The sequence below is a fragment of the Cibotium barometz genome, chromosome 4 (assembly GCF_041138505.1).
Source record: "Cibotium barometz isolate CiBa-2024 chromosome 4, ASM4113850v1, whole genome shotgun sequence".
NCBI lineage: Eukaryota > Viridiplantae > Streptophyta > Polypodiopsida > Cyatheales > Cibotiaceae > Cibotium > Cibotium barometz.
The window spans coordinates 31,354,983-31,372,283 of NC_141049.1; the positions used below are offsets into that span (position 1 = coordinate 31,354,983).

At 42.9% G+C, this 17,301-nt stretch overlaps 1 protein-coding gene across 14 annotated transcripts in view; it reads right to left on the reverse strand.

Annotated features, from left to right (window-relative positions):
• Positions 1 to 17,301, reverse strand: part of LIG6 (DNA LIGASE 6) — a 235,071-nt gene that overhangs the window by 177,871 nt on the left and 39,899 nt on the right. The window lies entirely within an intron of this gene.

Genomic DNA, 17,301 nt, shown 5'->3' on the forward strand with positions numbered 1-17,301 from the left:
CACAACTTGTTTCTTCTTTGGCAGTGCCTAATCAACCTAAGGATAAAGGAAAAGATAAAATATCTTCGGCTGAATGGAAAACTCCGAAAAAAGCTACTATGGTTCGTCGTGCTCCCGTTCCTTCACGTAATTGGACTGCATCTGCCACTATTACACAGTCTTCCACTTCATCAACTATGCTTTCTAGAATATGGTCGGATGTAGTTCGAGGTGCTTCCTCGAGTATGGATGCCGATGTAAATGCTTTAGATATGTGTGTTGATACGAATATGCATGAGTCTCTCTTGATTCAGGGTGAGGGCTCTCTCCCTGATTCAGTTGTTGTTATGCAGCATTGATTTTGCTGGTTGTTCACTGTATATACCTTTGTACAGATTTGATGTTTGATGCTCCAATAAAATGTCTTTCGTACAATATTAGAGGACTTTGTGATCCAAGTAAATTTAGGTTGTTTTGGCACTATGTACATAAAATGCAGCCTCATCTGGTGTGTGTGCAAGAACACAATCAGCATACCTTAGTGGGTCAATCAGGTCACTTTGCTGGTTATGATATATTTTATGCGGGCACTCAGCATTACTCGGGAGTTTTTATGCTTGTTAAGCATGATCTACAACCAATGTTGGCCTACAATGATTCTGCTGGCAGATGGATGGTCATTCAATGTTTATTGTATGGACAAGTTTATGAATTTGCAGCAGTTTATGCACCACAAAGCTCAGCTGACAGGGCAAATATATGGTCACAAATGTTGGCTTATCCCTGGCTCCATAATGCATTCCTTTGTGGAGATTTTAATAATGCTCCATCTCCTGAATTTAATTCCACTGGAAGAACTCATATGCTTGGAGCTGAACGTAGAACATGGAATGATTTGCTCTCTTCCTGCAATATTTTGGACCTATGGCAGCATGTATTCCCTCATCTGCAAGGGTTTACTTTTAACCACAATGCTTTTCCACATATCTGGACACGTCTGGATCGCTGGTACTTGTTACATGCTGACCAATATGATGATTTTGTTTGCAAACTATGGATTGATTGTTCCATGTTACTCTCTGATCATTCTCCTTTATGGTTAGGCCTTTATTTCGACATGCCACAAGATGTCTCTATTCTTCAAAAACATAGGCTGTTGCTTTCAAACAACAGTTATCTTGTGCATGCTGATTTCAAGGAATTGGTTTTGCAAGCCATTGAGCCCTTGCCCCTTCAAATGCATGAGGACATTGACATTGCTTGGTTTCAATTTGTTCAACGCATGCAGGCTGTGATCTGTGATTATGATCGTTATTACATGGCCGACTTGCGGGATCAGATCTTGCAGGCTAAACAAACATGTCAATCTATGGCTGATCTTGCTCAGTATAGGATTTTAAATACTAATGAACAAGAATCTTTAATGCAGGCTAAGCATTTCCTCATGCTAAATGATCAGAGAAAATTGCAAAAATGGTTGACACGTTCGCGACATCGAGCTATCATAGATAAGGGTTGCTCTTCCAAAGATTTTTTCACAATACTACATGCTTCAAGACAAAAGGAATGCATCAGAAGGGTGAAAAAATCTGATGGTCAATGGACTCATTCTTTATCGGAGCTCTCATATATTGCTAGTCAGCATTTTGCAGCTCTTTTTGCTAAACCGCCAACTACTTCATCTGACATACTTAATGCTCGTTATGCTTTATTGCATCATGTTCAGCCCATTATTTCTCCACAGGATGCATTGGAATTAGAATCTGCGTTCACTGATATTGAACTTAAAGATGCTTTACGTTCAATGGGTCGATGGAAATCTCCCGGATGGGATGGATTGACAGTGGAATTTTTCCATGCTTTTTGGCCTCAGCTGGAACAATCATTGCTGTATATGATCAATGAAGCTTGGGCAAATGATGTACTACCATCTTCTTGGAAAGAAGGATTGGTTAAGCTTTTCCCTAAACGGGATCTTTGTGAAGTTTTTTCTGATTGGAGGCCCATTACTCTTATGCCTGTCATCTATAAGCTTCTGACTAAGATGTTGGCAAATCGTATTAAAGGATTTTTACATGATGGTTTGCATCTTGCGCAATATGGTTTTGTGCCTCGGAGGCAAATCAATGATAATTTAGCCAATGCTTATATTGCCATTGAATATGCCAAATACACTAAGCAGGATGTACTCATTTTGCAGGTTGATATTGAGAAAGCTTTTGATTCTGTGCATTGGGACTATATAGCTATGACTATGAGTTCTCTTGGTTTCGGTGCAAAGTGGCAAAATATTGTGTATTGGCTCTATAATGACAGTGATGCTTCTTTGATTTTGAGCTCTTCTCTATCAGATTCTTGGAAATTGGGACGTTCAGTTCGCCAGGGTTGTCCGCTTAGTTCCTTGTTGTTTGCTATTGCCACACATCCTTTTCTTTGCTATTTGGATTTTTTGCAAGCCACTGATGAAGTGCATGGCTTACAGCTTCCTGCTGGGCATACTTTCCTGGCTCAGGCTTATGCTGATGATTCTTTTTTTATGCCCAAGAATACGCAACAAGATCTTCAGAGATTAATGAAGGCTTTGGAACTTTTTGGTCTGGCTGCTGGTTTGAAAGTAAACTTCCGTAAGTCTACCTTGCTTGCGCTTAATGTACAGCAATGGCATCATGTATTGTGGCCCGGTGGAATACCTCCTGGTGGACATATCATTCGTCATTTGGGTTACTCTTTGGGTTGGCAACTGTCATCTTCACAAATGATTCAATGGGTTATGCTAAAATTGAATCGCAAAATTGATTATTAGCAGCTTTCCACTTGGCCTCTTCATGTACGTCTCAGGATAGTGCAGGCTATTGTGATGGCTTACATACAGTTCTTTCTTCCATTGATTATGTGGAGGAAAGCTGATATAGATCGGTTTATGTCTCTGGCAATGGCAATTGTGTGGAAAACTCAACATCGTAAAAAGGGTCTTCGTCTTTTGTCAATGCCAAAGATGTGTTCTCCAAAGATACATGGTGGTTTGAACATATTGAATATTCATTTTCATGTACTTGCTCGTAAATCCACTTTGCTGTTGGAATTTGTACAACAGCGCCAGCCATGGGCTATTATGTTGGGTCATATGTGTATGTCTATGTCTTCACCTGCTTTTGGAAAGCGGACTGTTACGTATTGGGATGCAATTTTCAGCCATTTCGATGGAAAGATTGTCGGCTGCCCTCTTTCATCTAAGTTAATTTTTGCCTGGGAACAGATTACGCAATATCTTTTTTGGAATCCGAGGCTTAATGCGCAATCTTCTTCGCTTCGCCTTGAGAGTATTCATTGGTCGAAGGCTTTTGATGTACCCCTGGCTCTACGTGATGATGTTCTGGATGCTGGTGGCCATGTGCTTTCTTTTGTGGTTGCCGCCAGGAAATTTGGTCTGGGGATGCATTATAGATCAATCTGGCAGCTTATTCGAGAGCTTCTTGCTCCTTTTGAACCAATTGCAGATTTGGATCGTTCTGATCGTTTGGTTGATTGGAGCCTTAAAAGAGAACAACCTGCACGAGGCCCTTTATCAATGGCTAAACTTTCGGTTCATTCGATATATCATTTCTTGTTGCCTGCCTCTTGGGTTCAAGAACATGCGAATCAGATTTGGCATCTTCATAAAAGTCTAGCTTGGTGGAAACAGCGGCTTCATTCTCTTTGGAAATGCAGTCTTCCTTTGAAAAGTAAACTTTTTTTATGGAGATGCTTGATTGGAGTCTTGCCAGTCGGCCTTTTCTTGGCTAGGCGACTTTTGGCACCTTCAACTTGTCGTAGTTGTGGTGCTTCTCAAGAGACAGTCTTTCATCTTTTATGGAGTTGTCCTCTCACCAGGACTTTATTGGATCGGATTGCTGCACGTTTGAGAGCCCGCTTCCGACAGGCACCCTTTGGGAAATACTTTTGGATCTTCGGTCTTCTCCCTTCACCCCTTAGATCCTATAGAGTCTTCTTTGATTGGGTTCGCTATTGGGCTTTATGGACTACGTGGGAGTCTCGCAACAGGATAGTTTTTGCTGGGCCTCATTTGGATGCTTACTCATTCTTCCGTTCCTCTCTTCAGCAATCTTTATATGACTGTCTCTCTCTTCATGAGATAGACTCATCTCTGTATGCTCTTTTTACAGATTGTTTTTAGATGTTTAACTATGTTCACACTGAACATAGTGAACACTCTAGTAGTCTCCCTTGTATATGGTCTTTTTGGTGGGTTTTCCTCGTTTTGAGGTTTCCCACCTGTAATTAATGACATGAAGCTTTACAAAAAAAAAAAAAAAAAGTGTGTGTGTGAGAGAGAGAGAGAGAGGGTCTGTGTAGCCAGCCTGTGTGTGTGTGTGTGTGTGTGTGTGTGTGTGCTCATCAGGGCTTTCTTCATAGAGCCTGTGAAGACTTCTCAAAGAGGCGACCTTAAGCGTCGCCAGGTTTTGGTTGATGATGCACCTGCTCACTGCGTGAATCTGGAATTACAGCCTTTTGCTGACACCTTGCAAGAAGGGTTTACTGAAATTCAGCAAGCTTGGGATGAGCCAGAACCGGCTTTTCGTGTTTCTATCCCGGGACAGGTCTTGTATGCTCCAGTAATGAGTTTGGCACAGAAAGCGGTTGTGCTATTCTTTCCAGGCTGCATGCCTGATGCAGGGGATGTTGCACAGTGGATTAAGTCTTTGCTTAAAGGATGCTTTGTTGCAGGCTGTTACAAAGCTGCCCGTGGTTTTTATGAGGTTATTTTTACTGAGCCACAGTATAAGCAAATGTTTTTGGAGAAATCCCCCTTGTTTTATGGTCGTCAATTGGTGCATGTTTTTCCTTGGATGCCAACCAAGGATTATCAAAATCTTATCAGGCACAAATGCCCAGTTTGGGTGGAGGTGTTGGACTTGCCTTTGTATTGCAGACTTGCATTACCGTTCTTAGCTGAAGCATTGGGGAAAGTTGTATGTCCACCTCGTTCGAATGGCAATGTCAAACGTTTTTGCGTGATGTGGGACATAGATAAACCCACTCCTCCCCATGTGGCCTTTCAGATTGATATGCCTAGTAATCAAGAGGTCTTTTTTAAACTCAAATGGGGAAATTTTGCAGGCTCCTGCTTGGAGTGTGGAAAGTGTGGTCACATGCAATCTGATTGTCCCCAAGTTTTGTTAAAGCCTCCACCCGTTGTCATCCAGACGATAGACCCTCCTCTTTCCAGGCCCTCTCCTGCACCAAAGTCTCGTCCCTCCGGTCCCTCGCCACCCACAGCAACTGAGAAAGGGAAAGCTAAAGTATCTACCCCACCAGTCAAGACTTGGGACAAGGGGAATGGTGCAGTTAAGGCTACTGCTTCGTCAAATTGGCAATTGCCAAAGAAACCACTTATAAGCCAGGCCAGTGGTCAACAGGAATTGGACTAAAACTCCTTCTACTTCCTTGGAGTCTATGCCTAATGATGGATTTGGGGTGGGGCGACTTTGGTCAGCAGTGGTTCGAGGAGCTGATTATCGGGTACTCATGTTTCTACTGATGCCCCTATTTCAGACCTTCCAGAGTTTGCTAATGTTGAGAGTTGAATGGTGGGACTTTCTTGCAGTTTGTACATATGTATATACCGCTCAAATGCATTTTGTACAATGTTCACAGCCTCTGCCATGTAAATAAATGGAGGCTAGTGTGGGACTATATTAATAGCAGTAAGCCGCATATAGTGTGTTTGCAGGAGCACAATCAACACTCCTTGGTGGGCCGTGAAGTATATTTTGCTGGGTTTCCGATTTTCTATGTTGGTTCTTCCTTTCCTTTAACTGCTTCAATAATGACCTCAGGTTTGGAAGTTTGTACATATGCCCGAAAAGACAGGTCAATGGATGCCAAGCGCCGCCTCTCAGAGTCGTCTTTAATAGATGATGGATTTACCCTGGAAGCTCAATATGTGTTTGATACCTTGAAGGATGACTTTCAGCAGTCACGACAGGAATGGGGCAAACCGATTCCAGAGGTTACTTATAAATTGAAGTTGCCGTCCCTTGTGAATCCCCTCCGAAAGAAGTCTCAAACCGCGGTTATAATTTTCTTTCCAAGAAGAATCCCCGCAGCCAGCGATGTAGCCTAGTGGATTAAGTCCATCCTTGGAGGATGCTTTGTGGAGGGAGTGTATTTTGCTTCCAGAGGCTTTTATGAGGTGCATTTATCAGATGCTTCATGCAAGCACAGGCTTCTTGAATTCTCTCGCCTGTTTTATGGGAGGTAAATGGTACATGCTATGCCCTGGTCCCCAAATAAGGACTATCAGAGTCTTATACGGCATCACTGCCCTGTATGGGTTGAGGTTGCTAACCTTCCGGACTATATGCGTGAGGAGTTGCCTGGCCTGGCTGCTTCCTTGGGACAGGTCATTTGTCCTCCCTGCCCCATGGGAAACCGTAACAGGTTCTGCATTCTCTGGGACACTGACATACCTACACCTCCTTCTATTGCAGTGGAAATTGAGGGAGTTAATTTGGGCAAAAAGTATTTTGAATTGAAGTGGGGAGTATTTGCAGGTGCATGTTTTGCCTGTCACAAGTTTGGGCATCTAGCCTCTGAATGCCCAATGGTTCTGCATCAGCCCCCCCCCCCAAATGCCTTGGCACCCCAGACACGGGAGAAGAATGAGAATTTGCAAGCCAAGATAGCAAATACAAATGGAGCAAAGAATACAAAATCAGTCAATCAGTTGCAATCACTTGCAGGAAAAGGAAAAGATAAAGGGAAAGAGAAAATGAAGGAACTTGTGAGGATTGATCAGGACGGTTTTCAACAGCCCAAGAAGGTGGTTGTCTTGAAGCAACGCCCCCTTCAATCTCGTCAATGGGATGCTTCTTCTCCCTTACCAAGAAAAACTTCTACTTCAGCCTCTGCTCCTGTCCTTCAAAATTGGGTGGGGGTTTTGAAGAAGGGCATCCCCATTTGTGATTCAGAGGAGGTGGAAAATGCTATGTCTGTCATGAGTAATGAAGGCATGCAACCTATGCAGGCAGAGGCCTGGTCCTCTGATGTTTAGTTCTTATCCTTACTTCTATTGTACATACCTCTCTCATGCTTCAAACACTTAAGTGCTTTACATACAATGTACAGAGCCTCTGCAATGCCTCAAAGTGGAGACTTTTAAAGAATTATGTACATAAAATGCAGCCAGATATAGTTTGTTTGCAAGAGTATAATCAACACTCCATGGCAGGACATCATGCTTTTTTCAGCGGCTATGATATATATTATGCTGGTACCGGTACCTATTCAGGTGTATGCATACTGGTTAGACATGAGTTGGAGCCTCAGTTGGCCTTCAATGACAGCAGTGGCAGATGGATAGTCATAGAATGCAATGTCAATGCGGATACTCTTGAGTTTGCATCAGTATATGCTTCCCAGACCTCTGCCATGAGGGCTTCACTGTGGGATTCTATATGCAGATATCCATGGAGATCCAATGCATTCATCTGTGGGGATTTTAATAACTCCCCTCTGCCTAGAGATAACACCACTTCACGATCTCATATGCTATCATTGGAGAGACAGCAATGGGATGACATGCTTCTCTCAGTGCAGGCTGAAGATTTATGGGTACTTCTCCAAGCCTCAGTCCCTGGATATACCTTTCATCATAATGCACTTACTACATATTGGGCAAGGCTTGATAGATGGTATTTGTTTTATCCACAACAATTTGCAGATTTTAGCCCTCATCTCCTTTTAGATTTCTCATTGGGCTTATCAGATCATGCTCCATTGTGGATGAATTTGCAGCTTGGCATGCCACTGGACGATTTGCCACTCTTCTCCAGTAGATTATTGCATGTTAATCGGGCTTATTTTCAACAGCAGTACTTTCAACAAATGATCAGATTTGCCATTCATCCCTTGTCATTGCATGCACAGGAGGACATGAATTATGCTTGGGACAGTTTCGTCTCTCGTATGCAGAATGTCATTAGTGAGTATGGCAAATGGCATATGACAGAATGGAGGAATGAGGTAAAATGGGCAAAAAGGACAACACAACAATTGACTGAATTTTCTCAGTCAAGGCCACTCTCTGATTCAGAAAAGGATTCCCTCTCACATGCTCAATCTAAGCTTGCTGTTAATGATCAAAGGAAATTGCACAAATGGCAAATCAGGGCAAGAATGAAGCCCCTTATGGATAAGGGATGCTCATCAAAAGCCTTTTTCCAGGGCTTGCATGCTACTCGAAAGAAAAATTCATGTCTAAGGGTCAGGAAACTGGATGGCTCTTGGACTCACTCTTTCTCTGATCTCCAAGACGAATGTCACAATTATTTCCAGAAATTGTTCTCAGCTCCCGCTTCCCCATCAAATCAAGTGACTGAAGCCAGGACTGAATTTCTTCAATATGTTTCTGGAATAATTGACCTGGATGATGCTCTTACCTTGGAGAGGCCTTTCACTGACACAGAAATTGATAATGCATTGTTCCACCTCAGCAAATGCAAGTCCCCTGGCTGGGATGGCCTTACGGTGGAATTTTATATTTCTTTTTGGGATGATTTGAAAGAGGTCCTCTTGCGAATGATTAATGTTGCCTGGCGAGAAAATCAGTTGCCGCACTCTTGGAAGCATGGCATAGTCAAGCTTGTGCCCAAAAAACATCTATGTGATCATATATCGGATTGGAGGCCTATTACTTTGATGCCTGTACTTTACAAACTTATTGCCAAGATGATTGTGCATAGGCTTCGGAGGATACTGCATGCAGGCCTTCATCCTCATCAGTAAGGGTTTGTCCCGCGAAGACAAATCCATGACAATATGTCCAATGCCTTGATTGCAATTGAATATGCTAAGTATTCGCATCAAGATGTGCTTATATTACAGGTGGATATTGCTAAGGCATTTGACAATGTTCAATGGGATTTTATCTCTCAGATCATGATAAAGTTGGGCTTTGGTCCCAAGATGGCAACTACTGTTTATTGGCTTTATTCTGGCTCCACTGCTCAGTGCATTCTTGGGGGCCATCTCTCTCGGTCATGGATATTGGGTCGATCGGTTAGACAAGGCTGCCCTCTTAGAGCTCTCTTCTATGCAATTGCCAGCCATCCTCTTTTGATGTATCTTGATCATTTAACAAACACGGGACAGATGACTGGTCTTAAAATCCCAGGGGCTACATCTTTTTTGGCACAGGCATATGCTGATGATTCCTTCTTCATGCCACAGAATTCTCCTCAGGAACTTTGCATGCTTATGGCCACTCTATCATTATATGGTTTGGCAGCAGGATTGCATGTTAATTTTGACAAATCCAAATTACTTCCCCTGAAACAATGTGACTGGCATTCTATTCTTTAGCCTGGTCAGGTGGTGCATTCCAAAGATGTTGTCAGGCATTTGGGATATCCCATAGGATGGCATATCACCAGAAAGCAGCAGCTATAATGGATTTTCCAAAGACTTCAACATAAACTGGAATACTGGAAGATTTCCTGTGTGTCAACATGAGGACTTGTGCTTATGGTCATTGGATTACGGATCATTGGGAGGTTGTCATTGGGAGATTTGTACGGAGGATACCTGGTTGTCCTTTCTCTACTGCTCTGATACTTGACTGGAAACAAGTTCTCTCAAGGTCAATGGGCTCCTGATAATTGTTTGGGGACAAACTCCATGAGGAAAGAAAGTATTCGTTGGAGTGCCATCTTTGACATTCCACTTGCTTTACAGGAACCTGTTCGGGCATACAATCTTATGAAATTGGGAATTAGGTACATACATGATGTGGTAGATGATCGGGGATATGTCTTATCCTTTCCTCAGGCCACTGCTTCATATGCATTGGGAATGCATCATAGGTCTATATGGAAGAAAATTGCTGATTTATTACGTCCCTTTCTACCTATTCCACCTATGGCTGATACAGACAGGCTTATGGATGGGCAATTGCAGCCATCTACTACACACTCCCATCCTATTTCTCTTCCTGCCTTGACCTCCATCAAAGCCTATAGCCTTCTTCAGCCTCCCCCATGGATTCAGCAATATGCTAATTCTCTGTGGCACATAAGGAAGCCCCTCTCGTGGTGGCGGAAGAATCTCCGGATGTTGTGGAAGTGTAAAATGCCATTGAAACAAAGACTTTTTCTTTGGAGATGTTTGACAAGCACATTGTCAGTGGGGGTCACACTAGCTAAACGACACATTGCACCATCTACATGTCTAAGATGTCAAGCTCCCTTGGAGACTGTTCCTCATTTACTCTGGCACTGCCCTTGTTCCAGGATCCTCCTCAGGAGAATTTCAGACTTTCTTCGGCTCCGTTTCCCAAGTCATAGCTTCGGGAAACATTTCTGGCTTTTTGGCAGATTTATGTGGTCTTTGTCTCAATACTCACTTTTTCTTTCTTGGGTGAGATATTGGGCCCTTTGGACAATTTGGAGTGAGCATAATTTGGCATACATGGGTCAGCAGAATCATCAGTCATATGAATCCTTCCGAGCCTCATTGCGGCAATCCTTATATGATGCCTACCATGAGGGTGATATGGATGCTTCTTGCATAGAGCTTTTCTGTTTTTGTTTCTGACATCGGGGATACTCTCCATTTCGAAGACTTCCCACCTTGTAAGCTTCTGAGCATATAAATATATTGCACTGGATATTACAAAAAAAAAAGAGTGTGTGTGAGAGAGATCGCGACTGACTGAGAGCTGCCCGTGCAGTGCCGCCTACTGCCCTTTGCTACCTCTGCAGCGCCGGCCGTGTGCCGCCTGTTGCCTGCCCTCACTGTTCGCCTTTCCAGCCTCTCGTCGTCTCTGCTGTTCAAGCGCCTACTGTCAGCCCTCCTGTGGTGTGTCCTCCTTTCTCCCAGGTGCGACTGTGTGTGTGTGTGTGTGTGTAGTCTTGCAACCTGCTCGCTTCTGTCTTGCGACCTGCTCGCTTCTCACCTGCCCGCTTCTCAACTGCGTACTGCTTGCCTGCGTAAGCTTCTCGTGTGTGTGTCCTGATTTGACTGTGTGAACTGCAGATCCAGCCCTTCGTTTCTTTTTGCCTTTTCCCTCTCTTCTGCGTGTGTGTGTGTGTGTGTGTGTGTGTGTGTGTGTGTGTGGTGTGTGTGTGTGTGAGAGGGAAGGCCGCCGAACACCTGCTCAACTGTTCTCGACTTGTTCCCTTGCTCTGTCGACCTGCTCGTCTGCCCCCTCATCCTATTCACCTGCTCGTGTGAGAGCACATGTGGTGAGGCGATTGTCCCAGGACTGTATCGGCCCTGTAGCCAATACTGTGTCAGCCCTGCAGCAATCTACGCGACCTTCTGAGGCTACCCTGATGCTCTTTTTCCTCTTCGCCTTTTTCATCTCTTCTTCGACCTGAGTGCGTGTATAGGAGTGAGTGTGTGTGTGCGTATGTGCTGTGACTCGCTACAGGTCTATTTTTCCCCTTCTGTATAAGTCGCTTCAACTCTCTGTTTTTCCCCTTCTGTATAAGTCGCTTTAGCTCTACGTTTTTCCTCTCCTTGTAAGATTGCATTCCAATAGTGCTGTTCCCCCTTTTTTCCTGATCTGTGTCTTCCTGCTGAATCGATTGGTCTCGATGGCAGAATCAAGCAAGTATTATGTCAAGAGAGCTCTTTCTCCTGAACCTAAAAGACAATCAAGGGAATCTCTGCCCCCCATAGCTCCTTCATCTGAAGATGCTTCTTATGTGTTTGACATGTTGAATGAGGATTTTCAACAAAGTAGAAGAGAATGGACACTACCTGCTCCGGAACTCACTTACAAGATGAAGTTACCTTCTCTTGTGCATCCTCTGAAGAAGCTCTCTCAAACTGCAGTCATCATCTTTTTTCCAGGTAAAATACCCTCGGCTAATGATGTGGGACAATGGGTGAATTCTCTCCTAGGTGGATGCTATGTAGAAGGAGTCTATTTTGCCTCCAGAGGATTTTATGAAGTTCATCTCTTGGATGTACTGACAAAACAAAAGATGCTGGAAATGTCCCCTTTATTTTTTGGTCGTCAAATGGTGCACGTCATGCCCTGGTCTCCTAACAAGGATTATCAGAATCTCATCAAACATCACTACCCTGTATGGGTTGAAGTTGTTGATTTCCCAGATTATATGAGAACAGAGCTTCCAGGCTTAGCGATGACTTTGGGACAAGTGATTTGTCCCCCTCGTCCCACAGGTAACAAAAATCGTTTTTGCATTTTATGGGATACTGATAGACCAACCCCCTCTTCTATTGCAGTTGAGATTGAGGGTGTTAATTTGGGAAAGAAATATTTCACTTTGAAATGGGACATTTTTGCCGGAGCTTGTTTCTCTTGTCACAAGTTCGGGCATCTAGCTTCGGAGTGTCCCTCAATCCTTCATCCGCCTCCTCCAGCTGCCATTCCTCCACCATCTAATAAAGGAGGTCAAAAGACTTATGTGGAAAAGATTGAAGCTAAAGGAGCAAAGCCTTCACTTCCTACAGGGAACCAAGCCAATTTAGCCCAAAATAAGGATAAAGGAAAAAGCAAGCTAGTGGAAAATATTTCATCTTCTCACGAGGGTTGGCAGAATGCAAAGAAGACGGTGCCTCTCAAACAAAGACCTCTCCAATCTCGCAATTGGGATGCTTCTGCTCCATCTCCTGGCCAACCTTCTACCTCTTCGGACAGCCCCATCTCAAAAGCATGGGTCAATGCAGTTAAGAAGGGTATTCCACTTTGTGAAGAAGATGATTTAGTCAGGGAATTGGATTTTGAGGGTCAGCAAGACCCTGTGGCAATGGCAGAGGCTTGATGCCTCCCTTTCTCTTTGAGGATTGCTCATCTCTTGTACATATTTTCATGCGTGCTTCTCTTAAATGTTTTTCTTATAATATACAGGGCCTCTGTAATCAGCACAAATGGAGACTCCTATGGCATTATATAAACAATACTCATCCTGATGTGGTGTGTCTGCAAGAGCATAATCAGCATTCTTTTGCTGGCCAGCATGGGTTCTTTTCAGGCTACGATATATTTTATGCAGGATCTGGACATTTCTCTGGGCTGTGCATTTTAGCCAGACATGATCTGCAGCCATGTGTAGCTTTTAATGATCCTTATGGCCGATGGATGATTATCCAATGCATGATCAATGGAGAGATTTTTGAAATAGGCTCCTTGTATGCTTATCAAATTTCAGCTTCCAGAGCTCAAATGTGGGACTCCATTAACCAATATCCTTGGTCTTCAAATGCTCTACTTTGTGGTGATTTTAATAATTCCCCTCACTGGAAAGACAATACCGCACATAAATCCCATATGATTCCCTCTGAAATCCAGCGATGGGAACATATGAATTCTTCTCTTCATACTGCAGATTTATGGACAGCAATTCACCCTTCGGTTTTGGGATTCACATATCATCATAATGCTTTTACAGAATATTGGGCCAGGCTTGATAGATGGTATCTTATTCATGCTCAGCAATATGATGATTATACATGTCAAATGTGGACTGATTATTCTCAACAACTATCTGATCATACTCCACTCTGGCTCAACCTTTCTTTTGGTATGCCTCTGGATGACATTCAGCTCTCTTTAGTCAGACACTTGCAGGTTAATCAATTATATCTTTCTCATGAAAAATTCCAGCAAATGATCAGATTGGCTTGTAAGCCATTGTTAGCTCATGCTCGAGAGGATCTGGATTTTGCTTGGAACTCCTTTGTACATCGTATTCAAAATGTCATGAAGGAATATGGAAGATGGTACATGGCAGAAACTAGACATCATATCCAGTGGGCAAAATCATACAAGCAGTCCTTGGTACAGATTAGCCATCAAAGGTCTCTTTCTGCTTCTGAACAGAATTCATTGTCTTGTGCTTCTTCCATAATTGATGCTAATGATAAACGCAAGCTTTCCAAATGGCAGACAAGGGCTAGAGTTAAACCTATGCTGGATAAGGGCTGCTCCTCGAAATCTTTCTTTCGAAATTTACACACGTACAGACAAAGTCAATCTATCATGAGAGTCAGGAAATCGGATGGTCTTTGGACCCAGTCTCTATCTCAGTTAGAAAAACAATGCCTGGATCATTTTCGGCTTCTTTTTTCTCTACCATCTTCTTCTACATCTCAGGCTGCATTGGCTCGGAGCAAATTTATTGAGCTTGTTTCTCCTATTTTTTCTTTGCAAAAAGCTTCAATGCTGGAAATGTCCTTTTTGGATACAGAATTGGATGAAGCCCTCAAGCATTTGGGTAAACATAAATCCCCAGGTTGGGATGGTTTGACAGTTGAATTTTTTGTAGCTTTCTGGGCTGAATTGAAGGGTCCAATCTTGAAGCTCGTTAATGTAGCCTGGCAGCATCAACATCTTCCCTCAGCTTGGAAACATGGTCTGGTTAAGCTTCTGCCCAAAAAAACTCTGTGTGAAACAATGGATGACTGGAGGCCTATCACTTTGATGCCTGTTATATATAAACTTATTGCTAAAATGCTGGTACACCGGATAAAGGATATCCTTCATGATGGACTTCATCCCAGGCAATATGGTTTTGTTCCAAGAAGGCATATACATGATAATATCTCCAATACTCTCATTGCAATGGAATATGCAAAATACTCTGCTCAAGATGTCTTGGTCATGCAGGTGGATGTGGCAAAGGCATTTGATACGGTGCAGTGGGATTATGTTTCTCAAATCATGTCTAAACTTGGTTTTGGGCCAAAGCTAGTTAATGTCATATACTGGCTTTACTCAGATTCCACTGCTCAATGCTTTATAGGGAAACATTTATCTGAGTCTTGGACTCTAGAACGATCAGTTCGACAGGGATGCCCTCTCAGTGCTCTGTTCTATGCTATTGCTTCGCATCCTTTGCTTCTTTACATGGATCATCTGGTTGATACTAGACAGTTAGAGGGGCTTCAGATTTCTGGTTCACGGCCTTTCATTGCACAGGCTTATGCAGATGATTCATTCTTCATGCCAAAGAACAGTCCTGTGGAGCTTCGTCTATTGATGGATACTCTTTCAGATTTTGGGTTGGCAGCTGGTTTAAAGATTAATTTTCAGAAATCGAAACTTTTACCTCTCAAGCATTGTGATTGGCATGCTATCTTGTGGCCTGGCCAGATTATTTATCCGGAAAGCATAGTAAGACACTTGGGCTATCCCATTGGCTGGAAAATCAGAAATAAGCAACAAATATCTTGGGTGCTAAACAAAATTAAGGACAAATTAGAATATTGGAAGATCTCCACTTGGCCATTACATGTACGGCTTCGAATTGTTCAGTCCATTGTTCTGGCTTATGTCCAATTCTACCTTCCTCTATTACATTGGTCATCTCGAGATCTTTCTTCTTTTATGTCTCAAGCCATGGAAATTTTTTGGAAAACTAAGCTTCATAAAAAAGCTTTAAGGCTGCTCAAAATGGACCTGCTTTGCTCTCCAAAAATGCATGGTGGTTTGAATATTATAAACATCAAATTTCATGTGCTGGCAAGAAAGATCACTATGCTCAAAACCTTCTTTCAGCAAGAACAGCCGTGGTCTATCATGTTGGCTATTCTGTGTGGTAGTATGCGCACAAATGCTTATGGTTGCTGGTTGGTTGATCCATCGGAAGTAGTGCTTGGCAAATTTCAAGGTAAAATCCCTGGTTGTCCATTTTCTACTTCCTTGATTCAGGATTGGAAGAAAGTGCTCTCCCGCATCAAATGGTCTCCCCATCCTGCTTCTATAGCTTCCTCGCTTCGAATGGAAAGCATACATTGGAGTGCTGTTTTTTACTCTCCCCTTGCTATACAACAACCAATCAGAGCTTACAATCTTATGAAATTGGGCATCCGCTTCATTGATGATGTAGTGGATACTACAGGGCAAATTCTTTCTTTTCCGGCAGCTTGCCAACAATACAATCTTGGGATGCATCATAGATCTATATGGAAAGTTATTGCAGATCTCTTACACCCTTTCATTCCGATTCCAACATTGGATGTAAGAGACAGGCTTCAAGATTGGCATCTTCAGTCTTCAGGCTCAAGATTATCCTCTCAATCTTTGCATCAGTTGACTTCTATACAGGCTTATCGATTGATATTACCCCCTCCGTGGATTGCTCAACATGCTAATTCTCTTTGGCATCTGGATAAGTCTTTAGCTTGGTGGAAAGCAAAACTGACTTTGATATGGAAGTTGAAAATGCCACTGAAACAGAGACTCTTTCTCTGGAGATGCATTGTTGGTATTTTTCCAGTGGGAGTGAAATTGGCTCAAAGAAGGATTGCCTCTCCTTTTTGTCCAAGATGTCATCATACTACTGAGAGTGTTCCTCATTTATTGTGGTCTTGTTCATGTTCCAGAATCCTTCTAGACAAGATCTCCTATTTTTTATCTCTCAGATTTCCTGCACACAGATTCTACAAGTTTTTCTGGATGTTTGGCACCTTATCAGCTGCATTGTCACAGTATTCTCTTTTCTTCCATTGGATCAGATATTGGGCCTTGTGGACCCTCTGGCTACAGCGAAATTATACATATCTGAATTCACCCCTTCAGCAGCCTTATGAGTTCTTCCGAGCCTCGTTGCGGCAGTCTTTATATGATGCCGTGCATGAGGGAGATTTGGATGTTTCTTGTGTTCAGCTTTTCTTTTACTGTTTCTGATAGATAGGGCATAGGCTCTTTTCTTGAGCACTGCCCTGCTCTTGCATAGAACTTTTTTACTGCTGTTTTTTGAGTTATAGGGTTTAGACATCCTCCTGATGCCTAACCCTTTTGTACATTCATGATATAATGCATTTTCAACTAGTTTTACCAAAAAAAAAGTGTGTGTGTGTGTGTGTGTGTGAGAGAGAGAGAGAGAGAGAGAGACAGAGAGTCGTATTTCAATCATGGCTTCAGGTTTGGATTTTTGTACATATGCTCGAAAAGAAAGACCTGCAGATGCTAAGCGCCCCCTATCAGAGCCTGCATCACAAGATGATGAACTTACTATCGAAACTCAGTACGTCTTTGACACCCTTAAGGATGACTTTCAGCAGTCACAACAGGAATGGGGCAAACCGGTTCCAGAGGTCACGTACAAATTGAAATTGCCGTCCCTCGTGAATCCTCTCAGGAAGTTGTCTCAAACTGCAGTTATAATTTTCTTTCCAGGAAGAATCCTGGCGGCCAGTGATGTCGCACAATGGATTAAGTCCATCCTTGGAGGATGCTTTGTAGAGGGAGTGTATTTTGCTTCCAGAGGCTTTTATGAGGTGCATTTATCAGATGCTTCGTGCAAGCAGAGGCTTCTTGAATTCTCTCACATGTTTTACGAGAAGCAG